General features: G+C 35.4%; 1 protein-coding gene across 3 annotated transcripts in view; it reads right to left on the minus strand.

Moving 5' to 3' along the window:
* The window catches only part of SESN3 (sestrin 3), a 70,293-nt gene that overhangs the window by 33,351 nt on the left and 10,853 nt on the right, over positions 1-26,089 (minus strand). Inside the window, exon 1 of one of the 3 annotated variants that reach the window (XM_074372905.1) lies at positions 12,359-12,377. The exons of the other annotated variants lie outside the window; for them this stretch is intronic. The gene's annotated coding sequence lies outside the window, so the exon portion shown is untranslated. Of the gene's footprint in view, positions 1-12,358; positions 12,378-26,089 lie in introns of those variants that run through there. 3 annotated transcript variants of the gene reach the window in all.

Genomic DNA, 26,089 nt, shown 5'->3' on the forward strand with positions numbered 1-26,089 from the left:
CTGGTTATTCTAACATAAAAGGAAAGCATTGCTTTTGTTGTAGTATGTATCTTGAAAACACTCCTTTCCTGAGTTTTCTTATTGTTTTTAATAGTTTTTTTTTTTTTTATGGAAGTCTTGGGGATTGAACCCAGGACCTCGTGCATGCTAAGCACATGCTCTACCACTGAGCTATATACCCTCCCTCCTTCATAGAACTTTTTATTTGGGAAGTATATGGGCATATCATCTATGAATAATAAAAACATGTTTTCTCCTTCCAAAAATCCCCTTCATTTTACTGAAAGTTTATTCCTCACCTACTTTCTATCTCTGTATGTTTTTAAAGTTGATAAGATAAAACATAAAAGAAATAGGATAGCACCATATCCAAAAGATTCCCGTTACAAACATAAGCTAGAATTCTGATCTCCTGTAATGCCTTTCCTCAGCTTTTATTTCAAATCCAAAATGCCCAAGGCCTGAGTTCCTACTTTATTCATGCCCTTATTAACTTTTCCAAAGTCTCTAAACCTGTGTTGCCTTATATGGTAGCCATCAGCCACGTGCGACAAAATTTCAATTAATTCAAATTAAGTTAAAAATCCTTTCCTCGCCCTGAACCACTCAATCCACTTACTTCTTTGACCACTTCTACACTTTCCCTAGACACGCCCTGCATTTCTTTCATGGATATTCATTCTTTCAAGTGAGTGTTCTCATCCTTGCCTTCTGCCTTCTTGACACAAACAAAACTCTACTGAAAGGGTGAGTGTCACCAGATTGGGGGGAAGGAGGGTGCAGCAGGTAAAGGAGAGAAAAGGACATGGTGAAGTACAAACCAAGCAAGGCTCGCCACTGACTCCTGCAAGTCTGCTGTCCAGCTAGGAGCCAGCTCTGCTCTGCCCTTCAGTCTGGCTTTGGGGCATTTGGAACTGCCTGTGACATATTGGAACCTTAAAATCAACAGGTTTAAAACCAATGTCTTAGCTCAAACCAGCTGTTCCTCCTTACTTTCTTCAATGAGTTACAGAGTCACCACGCACACCAGTAACCCTGGCTTTGACTTTTCATCCTAGGAGTCTGCATCCAAACTGTTCCTAAACCCTACCGTTGCCTTTTCCTGAGGAAATCTCTCAGTCATCCTTTCCACGGCTCCTTCTCAACCATAAGAATTTCTCTCATGCTGAGAAATATTTTCCCCTCACAACTGAGAATAGTGTCAATTCTAGGCCTTAGCTTTTGAGGAGATAATAGACAAAAATGAAAAGAAAAAAAAAAACTGCAAAGCACATTACAAAATAAGATCTCACTTTTCTTTTTCTTCTGTCAATTTTGCTTTAACACAAAACCCCCCCAAACTAGAATAGAGGAGATATACTTTCCCACCAGATGCTACTCTAATAGAATCCCAGGGTTGTTCTACATCCTAAGCAGGAATAACCTGCAGCTGCACTAATTCTGAGGAATAATATTAGGCTTAATATCCTGTTAAGTATAAAGCTAATATCTTATCCTGGGGCTGAATGGCTTTGATCATCCTAGTGAGTCTTACGCAATGACTTTTAAATCATAAATCTCATTTCGTTTCTGTGAAAAACCAAAAGCAAAAAACAAGCGCTGGGTTTTTTTCACTGCTTTCACTGTAGCTACTCGTTACATGTGGCTATTTAAATATAAATTGATTGACATTAAATAGAAGTTAAAAATTAAGTGCCTCAATTGCACTAGCCACATCAAAAGTGGCTAGTGGGTACCAAGCTGGACGCTGCAAACCTAGGATTTTTCTATCACTGCCGAAGTTTCTGTGGTACAGCCCTGCTCCACAGCATTGATTAGTCTTGATTTCAGCTACTTGGATAATAGAAAGATACGAAATGGTTAAAGATTCAGGAATGAACATAAGCGTAACAAACATGTATTAAGGTAACTTCAAAGAAATTTAAAAAAATTGATTTGGATGTGAAAATTGGAAAACCAATAAAACCAACAAATCAACTAAACTACAATGGCAGAAAAGTTGGCAGATATCATTCTTTTGAGTCTTAATTTGATGACAACTTTCAAATCACCACCTAAAAAGAAGAAAGGAAATCCTCTAAAATGTTGACTTGTATTAAAAATAAAAAAGGGTAAAAAAAAAAAAAAAAGACATTTTAAGCAATAGTAAATTTAATTGTGATTTGATTTCAAATATTTTAGACAACAGTCACAGAATTTGCTTAAAATTTCTTTCATAAAATCCTATAATTCCAATAAGTAGAAAAACTAATTATAAGAACTCAGACTTTTTATGTGTCAGTTCCATGTGTCCTAAGAGATTGTTTTATAAGGGTTGTGATCTCAAGAATGCTACCATAAGGCAAGTTTCTTTTTTCAGATATATTATAGCTAACGACATTATGTTTAAAATTCATCAGTTGAAATTATACCTATTAAGTAATTATCTGCTGGGAAACAAAACACTGAAAGAATCAAGATGAATTATATTTAGAAAATTGCTTATTTTGACACTTAACTGCTAGGCAGTTTACTAGATCACTTTATATAAATTAATCCCACTAGAAAATTAAAATACATGGAACTTAGAAATTCTTAAAATTATGAGTCTTTAGCGGCAATCAGCAAATTACTTGTCCCTAAAAGGCTAACTGCCAAACAGAATTAATTGTTGCATTTTAGGCTACTAAATACTTTTAAGATAAATCATTCAATTTAATTTTTGCTTTTCTCTTCTTCAGTTTATTTCATTAAAAAGTGGAAAAGCAAAAAACATACATATTCTATCCATTAAAATGTAAAAGCTGCTTATGAATTCTGTCTATAGGAGAAAATAATATTGAGTAATGTGTGTAATTAACTTTACATACAGACACTTAAGAGATTTTAAAAAATCTGTTCAACATATAAAAAATTCTGGCAAAGCAGAAATTTAACAATACTCAACATACTGATCCCTCAATTTTTAAAGATCTTAGAAGAAATCCTTAGAAGATAGTTGAATAGCTCAACATTCTTTTATAAAACACACTAGAATGACAAAATATCTTAAATATAAAACACATGCCCCAAACAAAAAATTTAAGTTGCCTGTAAGAAAGCCAATTGCAATTATTAATACAAGTAGTAAATTAGAGTTGTTGATTCTCCTTCTACTCTTTTTAGATGTTCCACTTTGGCAGAAACCACTACAAAAAGGGCAGAGATGGACAGGTGGCCCTATGCTATGAAATAATGCTGATGTCACCTTTTATACAATTTCAGGAATAATTGTGTTTACAGAAATTGATGACATTGCATATTTCAGAGGGAAAGGGCAAGGAGGAAGGAACACAGAGATAAAAACTCTCTCTCCCTAAATGAGAAAAGAATTAGTTTTAAATTAGAATTGTAATAGATTTGTAATTTTATAGTAAACTCAAATTTAAATGTCTGTCATTACCTGGAATATACACTATTCCCCACCATTTCAAAATAGCCTAAAAGACTGTTTCATAAAATTGTGACCTACTCTAGATTAAAATATGTATTGACCTTCGATACAATAAAAATATGTATTATAATAGCTAACTGAGATCGAAGATCACTTAGTGAGAAAAAATTGGGGAGCAGAAAATGGCAATAGCACCGAGGGCGAGAATCTTGCAAATCACACCAACATCTCTTCTTTTCCTTGGAGCCAGAGTGGTGCAGGGACCCCAGGAGCACCAGGAGCCCAGCCCGGCACTTTAGAGTGTGGTAGAAATTCACTGACACTCCAAAGAGCACTCAAAAGTCCCCTTCAGAAGTGGGGAGTCCTGTCTCCTTCCAAGGACCTGAGACTTTAGTTGTGGACTGCCCCCGCCCCTTTTAACTGAGCTATTAAAACCAAGGCTCCCAAGTCCTTCCTGTAACAGCTCCAATAATCACTGCAGGAACCTTGCAAAGATCTTGTCACTAATAGCATGAATTTCAGCTTTCTTCAACACCGACTTGATGAAAAGTTTTAACCTGAAATCTCAAAACATTCCACTGAAAGCGTTGCATTTATCAAATTCCTTACCTCCTCTTTCCCCTACGAAGTTGTCAGATGCTGGGGAGCCGGGGAGGGTGCCTGGCTCATCTTTGAGTATTTCAAGTTTAGTACGGTTTTACATGCTGGCCATTTCTTTTCTATTTCATTTTTAAAAAAATGAGTTTCAAGAAATGAGAGATCACGCTTAAGCAACTCTCATTTAAAAAACAAAAACCAAAAAGACCTCCATGTGCCGTTTGGTAGGAACTGTTGGGTAAATTTTGTTTTACTAACTGTGGGCCTAAAGATGAACAAACTCACCCACTGAGAACTCTAGAAATGGTAGCTCTGAGGACTACTGTTACTAGCAGAAGTCAGCCGTAGTAGCTGTTGTACTAGACGCTGCTAAGTATGCGAGGGTGAACGGACCTCAACCTTGCGCTGAAAGAATTAAAAACGAATATCCAAACAGCAAAGGGCAGTTAATGAGTTAAATTTGCACTGCAGTACAGCTGAGTTTCGAAATGAGTGTCTCCTTGGCTAGTGATAAAATCTCTTAAATTTTATTTATTAGAACACATGGTGAACCTGTTCAAAGTTCAGACAAATTTTCCTTTCTTTTTTAATTTTTTTCTTTTTTGGGGGGAGGTAATTAGGTTTGTTTGTTTGTTTGTTTATTGAGGTACTGGGGATTGAACCCAGGACCTTGTGCATGCTAAGCAGGCACTCTACCACTGAACTATAACCCCTCCCTTTAAAAAAATTTTTTTTTCCAGGCACGTTTTCCTGTTTACACCCTGATTATGGAATAGCAAACTTCTAAAAACAAAAGGTACCACTAGTGCCCTGTACAACCCCAGAGTGACACAAACCTACAAAGGGAAAAATAAGAACAAATATGGGCCTTGGGTAGTCTTTGCACCATGAGCATCATACTGCTAGCTAATCCTTTGAGCTGAAAGGAAATCTAAAATCATGCTGACGTCCAGTGCCAGCCAGAGAGGCAAGGAGCAAAGAATGCACCTCTTTTTCCACTCTGTGTAATACCACAGAGTAGCGTAAAGCAATTAAGTTAGATTCACCTGTAAATTAAAAATGGGTATTTGTAACATGGCAGGTCTCTTCTGTCTACTATGGAATTTAGATATATTTGAACCAGCATCTCCTGAGGCTTTGCCCTCCCTTTTTAATCTCTGTTGAAATTCTACTCATTCTTCCTTTAAGACTCAGCTCAATACCACGTCCTTTGGTCTTTTTCCACGCCCACAAACTCTCAAGCTCTTCTATGAATCTAAATCTATTCTTCTTAAGATTCACAATTATGTTTTGTTTCTCTCTCTCACAGCTGTTAACATCCATCTTTATCTTATCACCCTCTTCAGACCATAAATAAGCTCCTTAAAGAGCAGGATCAGCGACATGAAAAGAGTAGACACTCATCCATTTGCTGAATTGAACAGAGGAGACAGGAGTCTGGTCCTGGCTGTCCCATCCCTCTTCTCTTCCTTCAGCAGGGAACAGCATCCTGTGGACTCGAGGCAGCTCTCTATATTCTCACTGAGAAATACTAATAAATTAAACTAACAAGCACAGCCCTGGACATCAACCCACTACCTCCTTTGTACTCTCTGGGTACCCTGTGAGGCAAATAGTCACTTTGCTCCATTTGTTTATCTTTGTACGTTGTTAAAACAAGCAGAACCCGCAGTTTTCTATACTTTGTACTACTGTCTTTAAAACCAGTAATAATATTGCATGCTGTGACACTGACCTCAAGCAATAAATGCTCCCATATAAGCTTTTCAGGGTTGAGCACTTTCTTTAGAGATGCAGAATGACACAATATAATTGTTGAACATGCTGTTAAAATTTGGGGCTAAGACCCAAGAAAATGAGGAGAGGACTCGTAAGTCTTTGCACCTGAAATAACGCAAGTCCATAATAACTCCCTAACTCAGTGCTTCCCTGTTAACATACACAGTATATTTTTCTACCACTGATGGTAAGATCGTTCCCCGGGTCCTAAAAAAAGAATGAAGAAGTACTTTACTTCTGTACAAACAACTTTTAATGTTCTGAATTGCGCAATAATAAAAACCTGCCTTTAATTTTAGAAAGTTTTGCCTATTAAAATTAGGTCTCAGTGAGATTACAAGAAATTAAAATTGGGATTTTTGGAAAGTAAGACTCCTATTAGAGACAATTACAGTTACATAACTGTCTAATATCAGTTGGTATGTGGCTGATAGCTGCTAGTCTTCGGAGAAACAAAAAGATATGCTGTGAATGTAGTTACCTGGTACATGAAGGGGAAGTTGCATTTTAAATCAAACATCTATGCTTAGCACCTACCACCACGTTATAACAAAATCAAAGGGGCCAATAGGTGATTGTAAGGGAACAGAGTGACAGGATACTTTCCAGCTCTTTCAAAACACAATTATTAACAAAATACAGGTCACTTGCTCAGCTTTTAGGAATCAGGGAAGAAAAACATTCAATACAATTGATTTCTAGAGATTTAGAAAACATAAGCATTTAGCCATCTGAAAACCCATATTAAATTATGTCAAACTTCAGTTTCAATGCAACGTAAAAGAACAAAAGTGTTTGTTTCTAGTTTTGAAAAGAACAGTTGGGTTTTAATTTTTGCCTGGAATAAAAAATGGCCTGATTTGTCTCATGGACTTCATCTCTGCTCTATTTTGTCAATCTCTAAATCTAGACACAGAGGACTACAAACCTGTGCATTAACGTGTACAGGTAAACCGAAAACCTGCTGTAACCAGAATCAAAACCATGACTTGTTATGCTTGTATGAGTAGATGGTTCACCAACTTTTTGATGTCAGAACCTCTTTATATTGCTAAAAATTATTGACCTCAAAAGCTTTTGTTAACGTGATATCGATCGATAATTATTATATTAGAAATTAAATCAAAGAAAAATTTAAATATTAATTCATTTAGAAATAAAAATAGAATAAACCTATTACATGTTAACACAAATGAATTTTTGTGAAACTCTGATTTCCAAAACAAAATAAAAAATTTACTGAGAAGAGTAGCATTGTTATACATTTGTGCAAGTATCTGGCTTAATTAAAGAGAACTGGGCTCTTATATCTGTTTCTGTGTTCAGTCTCTTTCTATATGCTGTGGTGATTGTACAACATGAAGAAAATCCAGCCTCACAAAGATACGTAGTTGGAAAAGGGAGGAGTATTCTAATAACCTTTCCAGGTAATTTTGGACATTCTGCGATACTGCGCTGAGACTTGAAAAGCGGTAGCTTTTAAGTTTGTTGCAACGTGGAGTCTGAAACCACATCAAAAACTTTCTTATTCTGTTGCATTAAAATCCATTGGTTTATCTTCTACTTTGAAGGGATTGATTACCAAAGTATGATTTTGTATTATTAACCATTGGTCATTTAGAAAATACTGGATCACTGAGTTTTGCAGGCTTTCCATATGTTGACATACTTAACGTATTATAAAAAATAAAATGTGCTAATGTCACCATTGTTTATATCAGAAAAAAACCTTGAAATTTGGAGAAGTGGTCAAGCTCATGGTAGAGGATACTAGTATTCCAAAATTCTTTTCTCTTCAAAGTTCAAATTTTATCAGTCGTTATCCTAGAAGTGATGGGTTTGCTTTGTTCATTTTTATAAAGTTGTTGACCAAACTCCCAAGTCTGAGTAACCATAGTTATCAGTCAGTCATTTTTTTCATATAAAAATGGTGTTCAGTAAAATGTAAGTGACTAGTTTGGCTCAAAACTCAGTCACACAGCTGCTTTTCCTCAAGACAATCACCATACTTTGGTGTGGAGAAGAGCTTAGTACATATTCTCCATTTTGAAATGGGGATTATTAAAATGATAAGTATTCAATGGCCAAGATTAAATAAAGTGCATTATTTTTACTGTTTCATCAAGGATATTCTTGAGTGAAACTGACATTTTTTTATTATGAATACAGGATGATGAAGGAAATAATTACTATTTCAGTGTAATGCCCCTGCTTTGATTTGTGCTAAACACTAGCGTTCTGCAGACCACACTTTGGGAAATAATGGTTGAAATAAATGTTTCCAATATACTCTTGTCTCTCTTCCTTTCAATCATACATCCTTATAAATGGTTTCAACTGCAGAAAGTTTGCTACAATTAATCTTCATATGAAGACAAAGTATTAAGAAACCATTAAGAACAATGATTATTTTTTACTCTTATTACTACACAGTCATAGAACTTCTATGGAAATGTTCATTTACTCATTTGTAAAAATAAACTTAACTGTAAAGCAATTAAGCAGGAATAATCAAGAAAACTCTGTAAAAGAAAAGCAATGTAGGAGGGGTGCTAGCTCTACTGTAGGGTAAAACATAGTAATCCTATAATGAAAGGAGTTGTGTTCGCACATGAATAGACAAACCAATGGAACGTCCCTCATTATGGCTCAAAATCTAGAAACATTACAAAATTGATCATTCAACTATGCATACACTTAAAAAAAACTTTGCATGTAACAAAAACACCATAAGGAAAATTAGAAGACAAATTATTTGCAATTTAACAGAAACCAGAACTAATAATCAATTATATAAGGAGCTCCTGAAAATCAAGAGGGAAAAACCAATAACCAAATTGAAAGATGACCAAAGAATGGGCAGTTAACAGAAGAAATAACTCATAAAAAGAGAAAAGCAAAAATTATATTTCACACATCAGGCTGGCAAAAATCCAAGTTAGGCAACGTATTTAATGACAAGACTATGAAGGAACAAGCAGTCTCAAAAATTTGTGGGAGTGCAAAAATCAGACAACCCTCCTAGATAACAATTTGACAATGTCTAGGCATCTAATTTTTGACACATCAATCCCACTTCTAGGAATCTAATTCATCCATACAGCCACAAAATCGGATAAGGAAAATGTCTATATTCAAAAATAACTTGAATTTAATCAAGACTTAATAGCCCCAAGTTCAAATTCATAGGAAATAGAGGGTTAGAGGAACAAGTTCAATGACAACATGAGGAAGCAAAGAAAATTATCCACGGTATGAACTATTCTAGAGGGCAGCTGACCACAACCAGTTAAAGGCATGAACAACAACAACAAAAAGAACAAACGACTCCTAAGAGGGGCTTAGAAGACCTAACTACCAAATGTAATGGCGAATCCGATCCAGAAAAAGTTACCTCTAAAGAGACAGTAAAACCCAACAAGGATCTACTGTATAGCCCAGGGAGCTCTGCTCAATATCTTGTAATAATCTATAATGGACAAGAATCTGAAAAAGAATAGATACATATGCACATCTAACTGAATCACTTTGCTGTACACCTGAAACTAATACAACACTGTACGTCAAGTATACGTCAATTAAAAAAAAGGATGTATTGTACAATATGGGGAATATGGCCAATATTTTGTAATAACTGTAAGTGGAGAGTAAAATTGCATAAAAATTAAAAAAATTAAATTTAAAAAGCTATTAAACAATTGGGAGAAAAACGAATAAGATGGGATATTAGATGATATCAAGCAATTATTGCTAATGTTGTTGGGTGTGATCCTGGCATTGCAGCTATCCAAGAATGTGCCTTACTCAGAAATGCATACTAATATATGCAGGGGCAAAAGGACATGAGTTCTAAGACTTAATTTAATACTCCACCAACAATAACAACAGCACAAGATTGATGAAGTGAGAGGGGCAAAATTTTGCCAATACTGAATTTGGTGATGGGTTTTGGAGGCTCATTACACTTTCTGCTTTTGTGTAGCTTGACATTTTCCATGATAATTTTTTTTAAGGTGCCTAGCAACATCCCTGACATGAACCAGGCATTTTATAAATGGCAATTATTACAATACAGTTTTGATACTTTGGAATATGATTAAAGAAGAAGAAATATGTTATGTATATTTAAACCTTCCTAAGCTTAAACACTAACTTTTACAAAGAGCTATTAATTTATTCAACAGATTTTTTTCTTTTTTTAAAGTCATTATCTGGAAGGTCTTGGGCTAAGAACTGAGAGTACAAAGTTAACAAAGCATAGGCGACCTCAAGGAAATGCCAGGAAAATAAATATGGATGCACCGTTACAGTAAGACAGATACTTAAGATAAGTAGCAAAGATAAAAAGTACAATAATTACTTTACAATACCTGTTAGGAGCGCTAATGAAGATGATCAAAATAGGAACGGTGAACTCTGCAAGGGGTTGGGTCAAAAGAGACCTCCACATGATAATTCTTTAGGTAGAAATAGACATTTAGCAGGTTACCTAGAAAAGGATGGCTAGGTCTATGAGGGTTCAACATCCCAGGCAAAAGGAATAGAAAAATGCAAAGACATAACACATGTGGGGAAGTACATTCCATTTCCATATGATCCCTGAAACTTTCTCCGGGAATTAAGTCTTGAGACATAGGCTGGAGCCATATGTCCTATGTCATACTAACGAGTTTAGACTTCATATAAACAATAGACGATATTAAAAGGATTATACTCGTCTTTTGAGAAAGTATTTCTGACATAAGTTAGAAAATGGGACTCTGGTTGGGAAGGCTGGAAGAAATAAAGCCTGTTAGAATGCTACTATAATTTCTAGGAAAGAGAACATTTGGCTCGACTAAGCACTATGGATCCAGAAAATGAGTTATGTTGAGAGTTATTTAGGAGACAGAATAAACAGAATTGAATGACTGACCAGATCTGAGGGTAGTGAGAGAAGTCTAGGACGCCCCCACAGAGCTCTGAATTGGATGAATGGATGGATGAATAATGGTGACACCAGCTGGTATAAAAGAAATCTAGGGAATGAGGCAGCTTGGGTTGAGGTTATTCTAATAATCCAGGGATATATGTTCATAAGGCAGGTATACAGAAGGAGATGGGTTTCAAGGAGATGAAACTGCTGGCAAGAGTCAAGTGTTTCATTTTAATCTGCATTTAAATCCTAGTATGCATAACATCATAACATTTAATAACAACTTCATACTAGGTTCTCACACCACCTGTTTGTTCACAAAGTCTCTTCCAGTGACTCTAATAGGCTCTCCACTTCTACCACCCCTATACCATTTTAGGCTATTTTACCCCCAGCTATTGGGGAGGGGAGCGATGGTGGTGAGAATGGTAAACACAAGAAGGTAAGGTTTCCAACACTCTGGCTCTGCCTAGCTTTCCAATGTTTGTTTTCCAATGTGAACAGTTCACTTCAGCTACACTGATTTGCTGACTCCCCAGTATTCCTTTGCATATTTCTGTTCCTTTGTCCTTGAACCTCCATGTGGAATGCCACATCCCATCTTCATATGTATTACAATGCTGTTAACTCATCCTATAAAGCCCAACTCAGTTCCTGCATTCTCTGTACTGAGTCATTCAAACCTAAGGGAGTTGTCTCCTTTCTGGTTCTCACTTATAAGTCACCTGGTCATAGCTTTACATGTCTTTATCTTCTCTTTCATCAGTTTGATTATAAAGGAAGCATTCCATCTTGATTAACTGGAATCATGAACTCAAATCAGGTGCTCGATAAATGTTGATTGCTCACATATTTCCATGTATTACTGAGTTTATTACACATTTAGTGATATTAAGTAACAATTTTTGGACAGTAACCACCTTAAAATAGTTTCTTGGCATCCTGGACTCATGCTAGTCCTAAAACACACATACACACACATATTATAACTGAATAGAATTATTTTATAACATCTAAAGCTTTTGAATTTGTTGTGGCAACAAAATTCTCACAGTGCAGTTTTTGACTGAAAGAAAGAGCTGTTATTATGTTACAATCGAGATCTGTTGAAATATTTTCTAACAATCAAAAAGACTGTTTAATTTGCCATTCTCTTGATAGCGCCTCCCATTTTCCAGGTGAGCTTACATACAGATGTTCTTCGTGCAACTTTCTGTTGTTTCTTATTCTATTTTAACTAACTTAACTCATTTTAACTAAGAATGGCTTGTACTTAAGGCTTCAGTGTTAGCAGATGGAATTCAGTCTTCTAGTTAACTCAAAATAATTACAATAGTTTACATGATTTAAGCATTACTAATTTTTAAGCATTAAAAGGACATCTAATGGGAACCAGAGCACTGCACTAAGCATTCTAAGTCAAAAGCACATTCAAATAAAAAAAAAAATCATCCAATCATTATGCACCAACTGAATTCTTCATTGTTAAACAGCTTATGTAACAGCTCTTTTAAGCATATACAAAGTATAAAAGCTACCTGGAAGAGCTTACAAACTAGCTGGTAAAATGAGACATACATACATCAAACAATAATAAACAGAATGATATGTAACTGAACGATACAGGCAAGGTGATGTAAAAGGGCACTAAAAACCTGAGTTCTTTTCCCTTCTCAAGCACTGAGGGAACTTCATCAGTTTCTGGGGCATCAGTTTTCTCACTTGAAAAATAAAAAACAAGAAAGATGATCTCTAAGGGAGTTTTTTTGCATTAACATTCTCTGGTCATACATAATGTTATGAGAGATTCTAAATGCTAATAGAAAGTTTTTAGAAGCAAAATAACCAAATTGCTTTAAAATTACTTTATTGTTTTTACTAGTTTAAAATAAATATTGTTTTTTAAAATAATCGTGTCACTTATAGTCTATTAATAGACTGATAAAGAGTTTTTGGTAAAATGTTATAAAGCTAAGATTAGAAGATAATCTATATTATAAATATATTATGTAATTTTTATAACAGAATGACTTTAATTTTAAATGTATCCAAGATTCTTTTCAATGAGCCAGTTAAGAAAACATGCCATACTCTAAAAAAATTAAAAATTAAAAAAAAAATCCATTTCCCATCAGAATCCATGTTGTTTCAAGATTTTCTTCTTTCTTTAGTTTTTTCTTTGTTTGTTTGCTTGTTTTGCTTTTGTTTTTTTCCCCAAATAAATCAAGGGACTATCATAAGCTATTTTATGTGAATAACGAAGGTGGTCTTGTAAGTAATCTTGCTAAAATGAATAATCTTTAATAAATATTGTGAATGATTTTTCAAAATCATCACAAAACAACATATGAACTTGTTGTTCTCAGATATTTCTATTAAAAAATGTATTACAGAGTTTAAGCGTCAGCATTAAGGATTACCAGGCCTGTCTGTATTCATGAGTTTTAATTTTATGTAACATATTTTTAGGGAGTTCATATAATCTTAAGAGGTCTTCAGATACTGCTGTTTTTTCCCTAGAATGCAATCTCCAAAAGATACGAGACTTTTCTCTTCTGAAAGAAGAGCCCTACGATCATGGTATGCCAATCACGGACACAGCTCGCAGCACACAGACAGTGTCTTGCTTCTCCACATGGGCTGCTTTTGCTTCCTCCAAGTATGGCAGCTGGGTTCCCAAAAGAAGCATACAAATGGAGAGGCTGAAGCTGCAGATCCCCACCCCAGGGGTTTTTATTGTTAGCCCTTCAAAGCCTAATTTAACTTTCTAAAGCAAAGAATTTTCATTTCCCTAAGCTATGCCCCAGACTCTCTTTTCTCCAAGAGGTGTGCATTACAGGGGGAACAACTCTTGAGTTTTTGCAGCACAGTTACTGGTGGTTATCAGACCTAAGGATCAAGTTCGCATGACAAAGTACATTTCCCAATGGGTACAACCAGTCCAATGAGAGTTTTAGAGGATTTAAAGACTAATCAAATGGCGATTTTATGTTATGCTCAAGAGCGGAAGTGAACTTAACAAAGTTGACACTCTCACCCATAATGTGAATACAATTATTTTTAATAACAGTTTGGATAGACATACATGATTATTTAATTGGCAGAATTTAGTTGGCAAATATTTTTAAATAGTTCCAAGTTCTGCATTTCTGATAGCCAATAATTTCTTTTGTACTTCGTTAATGTTATTTGATTTCTCAGAGAAAACCAGGAAAGTATCAAATAAGAATGCTATATGCAACAGAGGCCCCAGCTTAATTTCACGGATAATAAATGAAGTAACATTTATTTAACATTTATTCCTATAGTGGCAAAACATGAAATACAGATTTGTTACGTCTTGAGTTGGCAACATTCCACAAGGTTTTAAGGCAGTGGGATCCTTTTCTACAAAAGTTAGTATTTTTCCCTACAAAATAAGTGCTTTTTTCTAATATAAAAAACAATATGACAGTATTTTTCTTATTACAAATAAAAAACAAAAGTATTCCAAAAATACACATTTTGCCAGAGGAAAAGTAATGCACTATAATGGTGACAGTGCAGCATCCAAGCAGCAGGTAAATATTTAATCTCTTCAAGCCTCAATTTATTCTTCCATCCAGTGGGGATGGTATCTCAACTTCATAAGCTATGTTATGAGGATTAAATAAGGTCTGAAGAAAAAATCTAGTACTGTGTCAAAAATGAGGTGGGCACAAAATGAAAAATAGCCCTATATTCAAACTTTAGATAGAATTTCTGGCAAGATTGATGAATTTCCCTCTACTCTGGATTGCGTGTTCCTAAGAGCTTCATTAAGAAATTACGTTATTGTTAGACTACAGCCCCCTCACTTGTGTGCACTGTCTCCCTCTCTGTAGCTTTTTCTTCTGATTTTAAAAGTTCACTTTTACTCAAAATGGAAAATAAAGTACAGATATGCTAACAAAAATTCTTTATAATTTCACCATACAAAACTATCACTTTAACATGGTGGTTTCTCTCCTTCCCATATGTTTTTCTAGGCATATATATGTATATACATAAATACAAATTTACTAGAGGTCATAATTTTTCATAATTTTGTGATTCTCCTTTCCCCATAATTTCCCCCAAACGTACATTTTAGTAACATCAGAATGATAAATTGTGCTTTTAACTATGAATTGAAGTGACGAGTACATGACAGTTCCCTCGAGGGCCCTCTCAGGTGACATACTTCAAAGACAGCTGGGATCTCTTAATGATGTTATTTTAAAATCTATTGAATTTCTATAGATGATTTATAACATTTATAATTAATCACACCATTACAATGAATTAACTAAAGGCCAAGGCTAATTTGGAAAAAACAAAACAAAACAGAATAACCTTTTCAATTACAGTCATTCTGCTATAACACAACATATGTGCCCCTAAAAATTCACTGCTTTGTGCAAAGTCAGGCAATAAAACCACGGGCTTAAGGGGACAATGAAACTAAGGGCACAATACTGGAAAAAAAAAAATGTACCAGTTTTATATTTTAAAAAAGGAACCTAATAAAAATGGTACCAAAATTTTCCACATGTTAAATTATTAAAAAATACATAAAGTACTACAATAAATATGGCACAGGACCTTGAAAAAGACCCGATGGTTGCTTGTGGAAGTGGGCGTGGGAGGGCCTGCAGCCTGTGAGTCATGAAGCAGTGGAAGGAGGGTGAGCTGGGATTGGATGGAAAGTTGTCACCCCAGATGTGGATAGACAGAGCTCAAAACACTGGTGAAATGAGGGAGAGTTTGAGCGACACGTGTGTTTAGCATACTCCTAGGCAGCTCAGGTCAGTTTTCTGAATTCACCTAGCATTTCTCTTGGATGAAATTGTGCATAATTAAATGCAAAATTCACCACCATGCTCAAATTATTCCCTAATACGTCAGTTGGAACAAACCTGCACAAGTGTTACAGGAGCACTAAGAGCATGTTGCATTCTGCTGCTACATCACGGAAGCAGAGCTCCCATTAAGACAGGAAGACTAAAGAAATTGATTATCCCTATGTACCAGACGACTCAAGACTATTTCATAAATTGACGTGAAATTGTTTTCATTTTAAAGAAAGTTAATTTGATGACCTTCACGGGCAAGGTGAAAGGAATGAGAAAAACCTCATATGTAGAAACTCTACTTTCGATTGCCATACAGTTCATTATAAATAATACTCTATAAATAAATACTTAACTTCCTTACATCAAAGAGATGGCCACACTAAAGAAAGGGAAAAACAAAATCAGAGTTAATTGAGGCAGTTTACAATTTGATTTGCATTATTTGAAAACCAAATTTATAAGAAAAGATAACAAATTTTATCAAGAAAAATGAGACGTCTGATATCGTTAGAGATAAAGGATACAGATACAGGATATATATCTCAGCTAATCGTCAATTACTTCCTGGTGTCTACGTTTCTAAAACAATAATGACAAATGATGTTTGCAAATTCCAAAGTGGTAATCAAGTAAGGCACCAAAATTTCTATCAGTCGAAAGTTATTTTTTGTATTTATAGGAAAGATAGCTAAGTTACTTACAGAAACACTAGCCTTTGGAAATGAAGACCAGTAGACCATTCCTTCCCATGCTAGAAAGAATGAAATCCAAATTATCTTCCTATTTCTTCTGCTTTTAAAGGCTCTTAGAGGAGGAAAACCAAATCTATCACCTTTCTTGATAAAGACTATGTCTAGCAACTGTCAATCAAGAAATGCAAATGTATTTACCCATATCAGAATTTACAGACTTATAAAAAGGAAATCAAATAAAACCATCAGGGCACGTAGATGAAAACTTCTGACAACTTAGTAAAAAACAAACAAACAAACACAAAAATAGTTCATTTCTATTTATGAAATAGAAATGGGGGTAAAACATTGAATTTCTACATGCCTTCCTTTTATTTCTGGAGATTGAGAATTTCTATCTAGGTTGAAGAAAAGTAAACACATAGGAAAATAGCTGGAGGTGTGGTCATCAAGGTTTTAAGCAAGTTAGCTTGTGTCCCTCATCTATGGAATGGGGATAATACTTGTACCCACCTCATAGGGTAGTATAGTGTAAAGCCTAAAATTAAGGCTCAACATTTATGTGCTCCCTTGACATTTGATAAAATCAGGAGGACCTCAATGGTCCGACTACAAGTTCCCCTCCCCACTCTGCTCACGCAGATAAGGTTCCTTGGCCAAATAACCCTGCTTATCAAATGGACCTGGTGCAATTCCTGTTTATCCCTGGTCTCAGTTCCCTACCAGCCCATGGGATTATTCCAGCAAGACAATCACAGATTCCCACAGGAACCAGGGGGTACCTCACCCTCTTGATCCTACAAAACCTCCCTCCCGTGGCCCCTGATTTTTCACTCTTAAGTGCAACCTCCATACAGCCCTGCATGGTATGCGGTGTTTTCGTTCCCTGGACTGTGAGTATCTGTAACTAATAAACTGTTGATCTCACCCATCCAGTGTTGAATGTTGTTTCTTTGGTGATCCCTATGACCCAAAGCTAGGAATCCCTTCCTCACTAATGGAGTGAATAGGAAGCTATGGAAACAGGTAGTAAAAATATCATATGAGTTAATACCTGTCAAGCTCTCAAAGCAGTGTCATACTATCTACTATATAAGTATCTGCTATTATTAGAATTATGCAACATTGAGTTCATACAGTTCAATGTAACTAAAGAGTTTAAACATTATCTAACAAATTAAAGATTTAGACAACGGACTAGATTTAGAAAACTACTGGTTCACAGTTATCCCTGAATTCAATATTCTGCTCAACAAATGACCTAGATAATTAAAAATGGAAAATAAAATCAGAAAATAAAGCCACTTAAGTGAGAAACACTCATTTACAAAATAATTGGTTATAGATACTCTATAATGAGTAGATGATCATTTTCAAGAATTAAAATTTCAAATAAAAATCATTAAAATGCAGAAAGTCTTCAAGATCACATCACTCTGCCTTAAAAATAAGAACAAGTATTTAGTATTTAATACTTGACTGACCATCTTTTCAATGCAGTAGCATATTTGGATGATTGAAATTTTGCTCATGACTTCATAATTGTTGAAGATAAATAATAATCTATGAATATCTATAAAAAGCCAAAAGGGTGTATGTTTCCCATGTTTACCTCCCTTCATAATAATTTAGAAAATATCTTCCTCTCCAACCACACGGAAAGCTCCCTAAAATCTAGGCCATATTTGGTATACTTTTGTATTCTTTAAAAATCCTAGAATATAAATGTTAATTAATTATAAAATTAAATTTAAAAAAATCATCTTTTCCTATCTTCCAGTCGTAATTGAAAACCCCTCTAGATTAATATATAATGTTCAAATTATATATTTGATAAATTCCTGAAAATTATACAGTAAGTCTCACCTACCATACAGTATAAAGGCAGAATACAATTATAGCTATCTTTTGAATTCAAAATTAAAGAGAAAAAACTAATTTTCTGATTAAATATTAGTAAGTACTTAAGGTTCCTAAAGGGAAATCGTGGAATGATTGATATGAAAACATAAAAGAATATACTGTGGAACCAGCTACAGTACCTTTGTTCATTTCCAGACCGTGTATACACGTCTACACATCTGAGTCCTCATCAGCCGCCTACACACACATTATCATTCCCTTGGCAATTTACCCAGAGCTTCTGTGGATATCTATTAAACCCATGCTCTTTTGTTTTTATCTCAGTGCCTCTTTAATCTACCATCTCATTTGAATCTGCCCTCTGCACTATCCTTCACTTAATTTGTTCTACTCTATTATTTCAAAATGGTAAGAGCTATTCACACTTTTCTAAAATACACATTTATTGTTAAAACAAACAAAAGGCAGGGAAGCGAAACAGATGATAAAAATGATTTCCAGTAACCTCACCACTCAGTTATGAAGACTGCTGATTTTAGAGTCCATCCTTCTGTATTTTCTTTTTTACTTTAAAAAAAAAAATGAGAAATTTAACAGCCTTAAAGGAAAGATCTTGTTTCCACCCAATAACCCATTATGGACATCAGTTCACTTTAACATGTAGATCTGTATCCTAAGAGCTGTCCAGCCCCCTATTGTATTTAAGTCACATAATTTGTTTCACCAATTCTCTCGTTAACAGTGCCATCAGGGTGTTAAGTATTTACTGATGACACTTTAAAGCTGAGAGATGATTCAGCTGGAAATTACCCCCATACTAAGATAAGGCTTAGTCAAGGAGGAAATGAGGATAGAAAAGTAAAGGACAAAAGAAGATTACAGAGGATAATGTGGTCTTACTCTTCAGCCTGTATGTAATACACAGCACGCTCACAGACATCTACTGAAGGCCAGGTGGCCCCGCCTGAGAACTAAAGGGCTTTGCCTCTTAAGTGGGTGTGGATGTAAGAGGCAACAGGGAGCAGGTTGCCAGCGGAGTCTTTCAACAACGGATGTAATCCACAGACCCCAAATTGAAGGAACCAGTTAGAAAAAATGGCATAAATGGTTCAGCTTTTATTTTTAACTTTGTCATTGCTTCCAGGGTTCCAGAGATAATTCTGTTTAAATATAATCAAGAATGACCCATAATTTAGACAGTATTTTTATTCTTTATGAGAATAAAATTACAGCCATGCCTTTTTTTCCTCAAGGCCCCAATTCTAATCTGATATCTGGCTTCTCACATTTTCTATTGATCTGAAGATAATAATTATCACTCATCAATTAAGGGATTGCCCAGTAGCATTTTGAAATACTCAGACAAAAAGTGCTATGTAAAAAAAAAAGGTGTGTTATGCTAGCTTAATCAGTCATGCAATAACTGACAGGAAGTATTCTCATACCTCACTTTTGCTGTACTGCTATTTTAGACCATGAAAATGCCTTTTTAAATTTCCTTTTTTACGAGTCCCGAAGTCAAAAGCTGACTGCCCATTGCCATGGAGACAGTTCTATTTAAGGTACTATATTAGTTCTTTCCTCACAGAAGGAGGATAAAAAAAGTGGTCAATAGGAAAGCATCACTCTCTGTGGTTTAGAATTGGGTACCTAAAACGCCTCTGGGGAAGCTGGCACAGAAGGGAAACTTAGGGTGGGGGCAACTCCATGCAGGCCATTATTTCCCCCCCAAGAAAGATCAACACAGGTTAAATTTTAGTGCTAAGCTAGAGACGATGTGAGGAAAACTCCCATTACCTTAAAATTAGATGCAATCAAATAACAAAATTACTTACATCCACTATCCTACATAGAACTGCAGTTAACTGGAACAATCTTTCCTCTTCCAGGAGCAATCTTTTAGCCTTTTGATTTGTCTAGGGCCCATGTGTCATATACATTCCTTAAGTTTGTTTTGTTTTAATTTTCAGGTTTCCTGACAACCCATTTGTAATTGAAGAGTAAGCTACCAGTTTACACGTAAAAAACAGATAATTTACATACATATTTAACCTTGTCTAAGAGACTTAAGTTTTTAAAAAAGCAATGTAGAACTTCTAAATCTGTCTTTAGGACAAATATATTCATTTCTCCTTTTATTTAAAGAAAAAAAGTCCAAGATAATTTTATTTTCCATGAAAAATTAGAACATCAATCTTCCTTGAAATAAAAATAATCTAAGCTGGTAAAACCCCTCAGCGTCTACCAACATTAGCACGGAAACACTTATTTTCATGTAAACAAGCAATTCCAAGAGCTATTTTTCACTTGATTTCTGTCATAGACAAGTTTTCAACACCCAACTCTTTTTTTCCCTTAAGCTAAAGTTCAGAATCTAGCAACAATAAGGTGACATATTTTTCTCAAGGGGAGAGCATGTTGTACCTGAAAGTCCCAAATCCATAACCATATTTTTAAAACGAATAAAAGATACCTTCCTGATTCTAGAGCTGGTACTTGCCATTATTATCTACAAAGAGTAAAGACTTAGTATTGATTTACTTTGAAGCAATTTCTTCTTTTTCCCCTATTTCTCAAACAACTGATAATGCATACTGAAAACAAAATGGATGTATAATTTTGATTTGTAGACATATTTAGTTAATAATCCTAGACTAGTCATTTCCAGTCCTTAGAGTGTCTCAGGATCACCTGGAGGGCTTATTCAAATACAGATGGATGGTTCTCACCTCCAGAACTTCTGATTCAGCAGGTCTGGGATGGGATCCAAGAATCTGCATTTCTAGCAAATTCCCAGGTGATGTTCACGCTGCTGATTCCAGGACCCCACATCAGGAACAACTGTCATGGACCCTAAACTACCTTCTCAGACCAGGGAACTGTGACTCCTTGTTAACACATGACTTCAGTCTTTCTCCAAATGAGCCATTTTAAATAAGACAATAGCTTCAGTCCCTCAGGGGAAACAGTCAGTCATAACAATATGGAAAGGCCATTAATTCAATCAAGACTAAGTTAGCTCCTAAAAATTGCTGTCTAGTGGTTGGATGACTGTTATAAGTCACAGAGATATTCAGGAAAAGTAACCCCTGATCAGCAATAAAGGGTTTGTGTCCCCTGGGAATCCTTGAAAAACAAGTATCTACTATTAAATTGTGCAGGAGAACTTAGGACTCAAATGTAAATTTTTCTTAGAAATAACTGTAAACCATTTTGCCAATTATGTATGTTCTGGAAAAGGTACGTGTATCGAGTTTCTAAGAGCGCAATCTAGCTTTTCCACTGACTCACGTCTTCATTTTCGAAATCCTTGATCTTGGATTGATTGATCTACAAGACGGCACATTATGTCTTAGTTTTCAAGTGCTATAAGCTCTGTCAAAGAGTTAATTCTCCATAAACACTAAAATGCATTAAAATGACTATAAAGATAGAATAAAAGGAAATGGCCTTTTCACAATAACTATGCAATCTTCTTTTTTTTTTTTATGATCATGAAACGCATACCTGTCATGGAGAAAGTGATGGACAAGTTAGGAGTTCTAGAGACAAATTACTCCATTTTTATGGCATCAGAGTACCTTTCATGAAAGGTGACACAGTGGTTTGTTAAAAGCTACAATTACTAAATGCACACTGCCACAACAGGTTCAGATTTTGCTGGCACTCTAAGAGATGCAACACCCTGCAGCACCCTGATGGCACAACCCTGAGTTACTTTCACACTCAGCCTTTTTTTAATTGTTTCTATAAATATCTGAAGTTAAATGATGTTATCATCAAAGTGCTTGTTAATTATCAAGTCTTTCCATTTACCATTGTGACAAACATGTTCTCTGCAATTGCTTAATAAAACTCATGAATAAAGGAAGCAAGAGAAGACACACAGATATCAGGTACTTACCTTTAAAAGTTTAACCTCAATTAAAAGTAAAAATATTTTCCATTACTGCCTGCTTATACATCATAGAAATCTTATACCTCATAGAAATGTCTTTTTAAACCAAAGATCCATGATTACTTCATAAAGGAGAACAAGAAATCTCATATCCATACATGGGGTATGTACATTGAATTCTCCCATACACAATTACAGCAATATGCAATCATAACAAGAGTTGGTCAACAGAACTCCTCACCAGATCTAGTTTAAAGGACACATCATAAAATGCATCATTAACGAATATTCATTTCAACGAAAATTCTGATTGACTGATTAGGGTTTGAACCTGGCATGTCACATTGGCTGTGCTATTATTGCTCTGGGTATCATTAGATTTCCACCACGGAAAATACCACATACTGATGCTTTGATAAGTGTGCAAACTGGACAAATGGTGCCATATTGTATTCACTGATTAAATGTTCAGGGTGAAAATTTTAAAGCTCATCCCCATAAAAAGTATTTTGAATAGCTAATGATCTTCCAGGCTTAAATTACTGACAGCCATCACTTCCACTCATCAGAGGAGGGGTTTATATCCACTGCATTCTCCTCTCCTCACACACACTCTCCAATACCAACATTCATGTATCTCTGCATTCAAATGGTCAGCTCTGGAGTACGTGTTCATTTCAAGTTTATGACACATCTTTTGAGTGCCACTATGTTAATGTTGGTTGAGGGAGGTAGTTAGGGAATTAGGACTTTAATGGAATCAGACAGTGAACTCAATACTTTTAAATGATTTAATATAGAAAAACTACAATGCCTGTGGCACTGCCAGTCTGTAGTCACAAGGAACATCTACGGAACTTCACAGGACCTCATAGACGATACGAGTAACAGGGCTCTAAAACCCTACCACAGGGACTCTGACCAGCACAAAAACATTCAGATTCTCAAATGATCAGTTTTGTGCTATGACTCATCAATCTAAACCGTTCATATTAAATTTTGGAAAACTCTCAAAATGTAACTTTAATCAAAATGTTAAGTCTCTGTAATACATAATGGCACTTCCATTGAACTCAGATAGGGTGTGACAATTTCCAAAGAGGTAAAAAAACATTTTGCTTGCAGATGCTAAGCGACCTGACAAATGTCCTTTCAAGTATATTCAGTGTCTGAAGATTTTTAAAGTTTTAGTTTGGACGCATCCAAATCATATGCTACCTATCCAGGATTCTAAATGGGCAGGTCACTCCAATCAGATGGTTTTCTAATGGTAGTATTTATGACTTAGTTGGTTTTTGATTAGTTTTGTACACCAGTGAAAGTACAGTTAGAACTACATAGAAAAAATTGAAGTCCTTTTACTATTGATATTTTAATAATAAGCAAAGTACAGTTCAGAAAGTTGATCTAATCGAGACACCTGATGCAAAATTCCTTGCACTGCTTCTATACCAAGAGGTCAGCAAACTCCCAGCTGCTGGCTATACCCGGCCTGCCACCTCTTTTTGTACTGTCTGGGAGCTAAGAATAGGTTTTATACTTTTAAATGACTTTTTAAAAATCAAACAAATGTTTATGAGACTTGAAAAACTATATTAAACTAAAATTTCAGGACCCCCAAGTAAAGTTGTTTTTTTTTTAATAAAGCCACATCCATTCTTTAATAATTTGTCTATGGCTGGTTTCACAATACAGAGGCAGAACTGGGCAGTTGTGACAGAGACAATGACTTAGGCCTTACTTTTGGCCAGCAAGCCTGAAATATTTACTATCTATCTCTTTGTAGAAAAAGTTTGCCAAACCAAACTCTGTTCTGTATTACCTGTCAAGGGAGGGGCATAATTCTGAAGATCTCTTTGTGAGATCCAGACATGTGTTGTTACTCATCACACTGCTTAGGCAAGGACCCTGATATCCTCACTCTGTGTTCTTTCTGTGCCTAACACTTAATGTTTGTCGAATGAATAAATGAATGAAAGATATTCATACAGTATGCGAGTGGTTTATAAATGTTTAGTCTCCACATTTCTTGCCTACTTAAGAATGTGAAGGCCATTAAAGGGTAATAACATTAAGACACAGAATGAGCATAAAATGGCGATGCATATGTTTTTACCAAAAAAGAGAGAATTGTTTCTACATTCCTATGTACCAAAACAAGTATTTCCCCTCATTTTTAAGGGCACTAAATACTAAAAAGGCCTCTTGCATAATCAAAAGAATACTTGTAAGTTCATGCTCATCTTGGGTGCTCAATGATCTATGTACTTTGTTTAAAGAATAGTAGAACCTAGACTTTGTAGTTATTTTAATAGTTAAATAATATAAAATATTTGATATCTTACAAAATCATTAAGTAGATAGATCATACTCTATTAAAAGTTACAAATGAACAACTATATGGCAATAAACTGGACAACTTAGAAGAAATGGATAAGTTTCTAGAAACATATAGTCCACCAAAACTGAATCAAGAAGAAATAGATCATTTGAACAGACCAATCACTAGAAGTGAAACAGAATTAGCAATAAAAAACCACTCTGCAAACTAAAGTCCAGGACCAGGTGGCTTCACTGGGGAGTTCTATCAAACGTGCGAAGAAGAGCTCATACCAATCCTTCTCAAACTCCTCCAAAAGATTGAAGAGGAGGGAACACTCCCACACTCATTCCATGAAGCCACCATCACCCTGATATCAAAGCCAGACAAAGACACTACCAAAAAGGAAAGCCATAGGCCAACATTGTTGATGAACATAGATGCAAAAATCCTCAACAAAATATTAGCAAATAGAATCCAACAACACATAAAAAAGATCATACACTATGATCAAGTTAGATTCATCCCATATAAGGACACAAGGATTGTTCTACACAACACAAATCAAAGTGAGACACCACACCAACAAGAGGAAGGACAAAAACCACATCATCATCTCAACAGATGCAGAAAATGCATTTGATAAAATTCAAAACCCATTTATGACAAAAAATTCTTACCAAAGTGGTTATAGAGGGAACATACCTCAACATAAAAAAAGCTATTTATGACAAACCTACAGCCAGCATAGTAGTCAACGGTGAGAAGCAGAAAGTCTTCCCCCTAAAATCTGGAACAAGACAAGGATGCCCACTCTCACCACTTCTATTCAATACAGTATTGGAAGTCCTAGTATTGGAACTTATGAGAACTACAAAACATTGAAAAGGAAATTAAAGATGACTTAAAAGATATCCCATGTTCTTGGACTGAAACAATTAATATTGTTAAAATGGCCACACTACCCGAAGCAATCCTACAGATTTAATGTGATCCCGATCAAATTACCCAGGACATTTTTCACAGAACTAGAACAAATCATATTAAAATTTATATGGAATCACAAAAGACCCAGAATTGCCAAAGCATTACTGAAGAAAAAGAATGAAGCTGGAGGAATAACCCTCCCAGACTTCAGACAATACTACAGAGCTACAGTCATCAAAACAGTGTGGTACTGGCACAAAAACAGACATAAGGATCAATGGAACAGAATAGAGAGCCCAGAAATAAACCCACAAACTTTTGGTTAATTAATCTTCGACAAAGGAGGCAAGAATATACAATGGAATAAAGACAGTCTCTTCAGCAAATGGTGTTGGGAAAACTGGACAGCAGCATGTAAAGCAATGAAGTTAGAACACTCCCTCACAGCAATAACCAAACACATCCTCAGAGTGAACATGCTAAAAAAATATTCTTTGTCAAAGTCATTACCCTTCCTAGTGTTAAGCGTACAAGTTAGGAGAGATCGCTCCAATGAAGCAGTTACTTTGATTTCACAATGTATTTTTCCCTGGAAACAATGTTAGACTTTAGTGGTTAGGCTTCCAGTGTAATCAGTAAATGTCTATTGAATATACCTGTGATATTAAATGTACTCCGGAACCAGGTATCTTACTGTGTTTCTATGGAAAACTATCAAGAGTTCCAGCTGACAAACAGCAGAACCACAAATCCCTCTGCCTACCGTGAACCCTTTGCATGGCTAGAAACTATTCGTAGACGCAGTAGTGTAGGGGGTTGGCAGGGGAAGGCCA

Source organism: Camelus bactrianus, chromosome 10 (genome assembly GCF_048773025.1).
Source record: "Camelus bactrianus isolate YW-2024 breed Bactrian camel chromosome 10, ASM4877302v1, whole genome shotgun sequence".
Lineage (NCBI taxonomy): Eukaryota > Metazoa > Chordata > Mammalia > Artiodactyla > Camelidae > Camelus > Camelus bactrianus.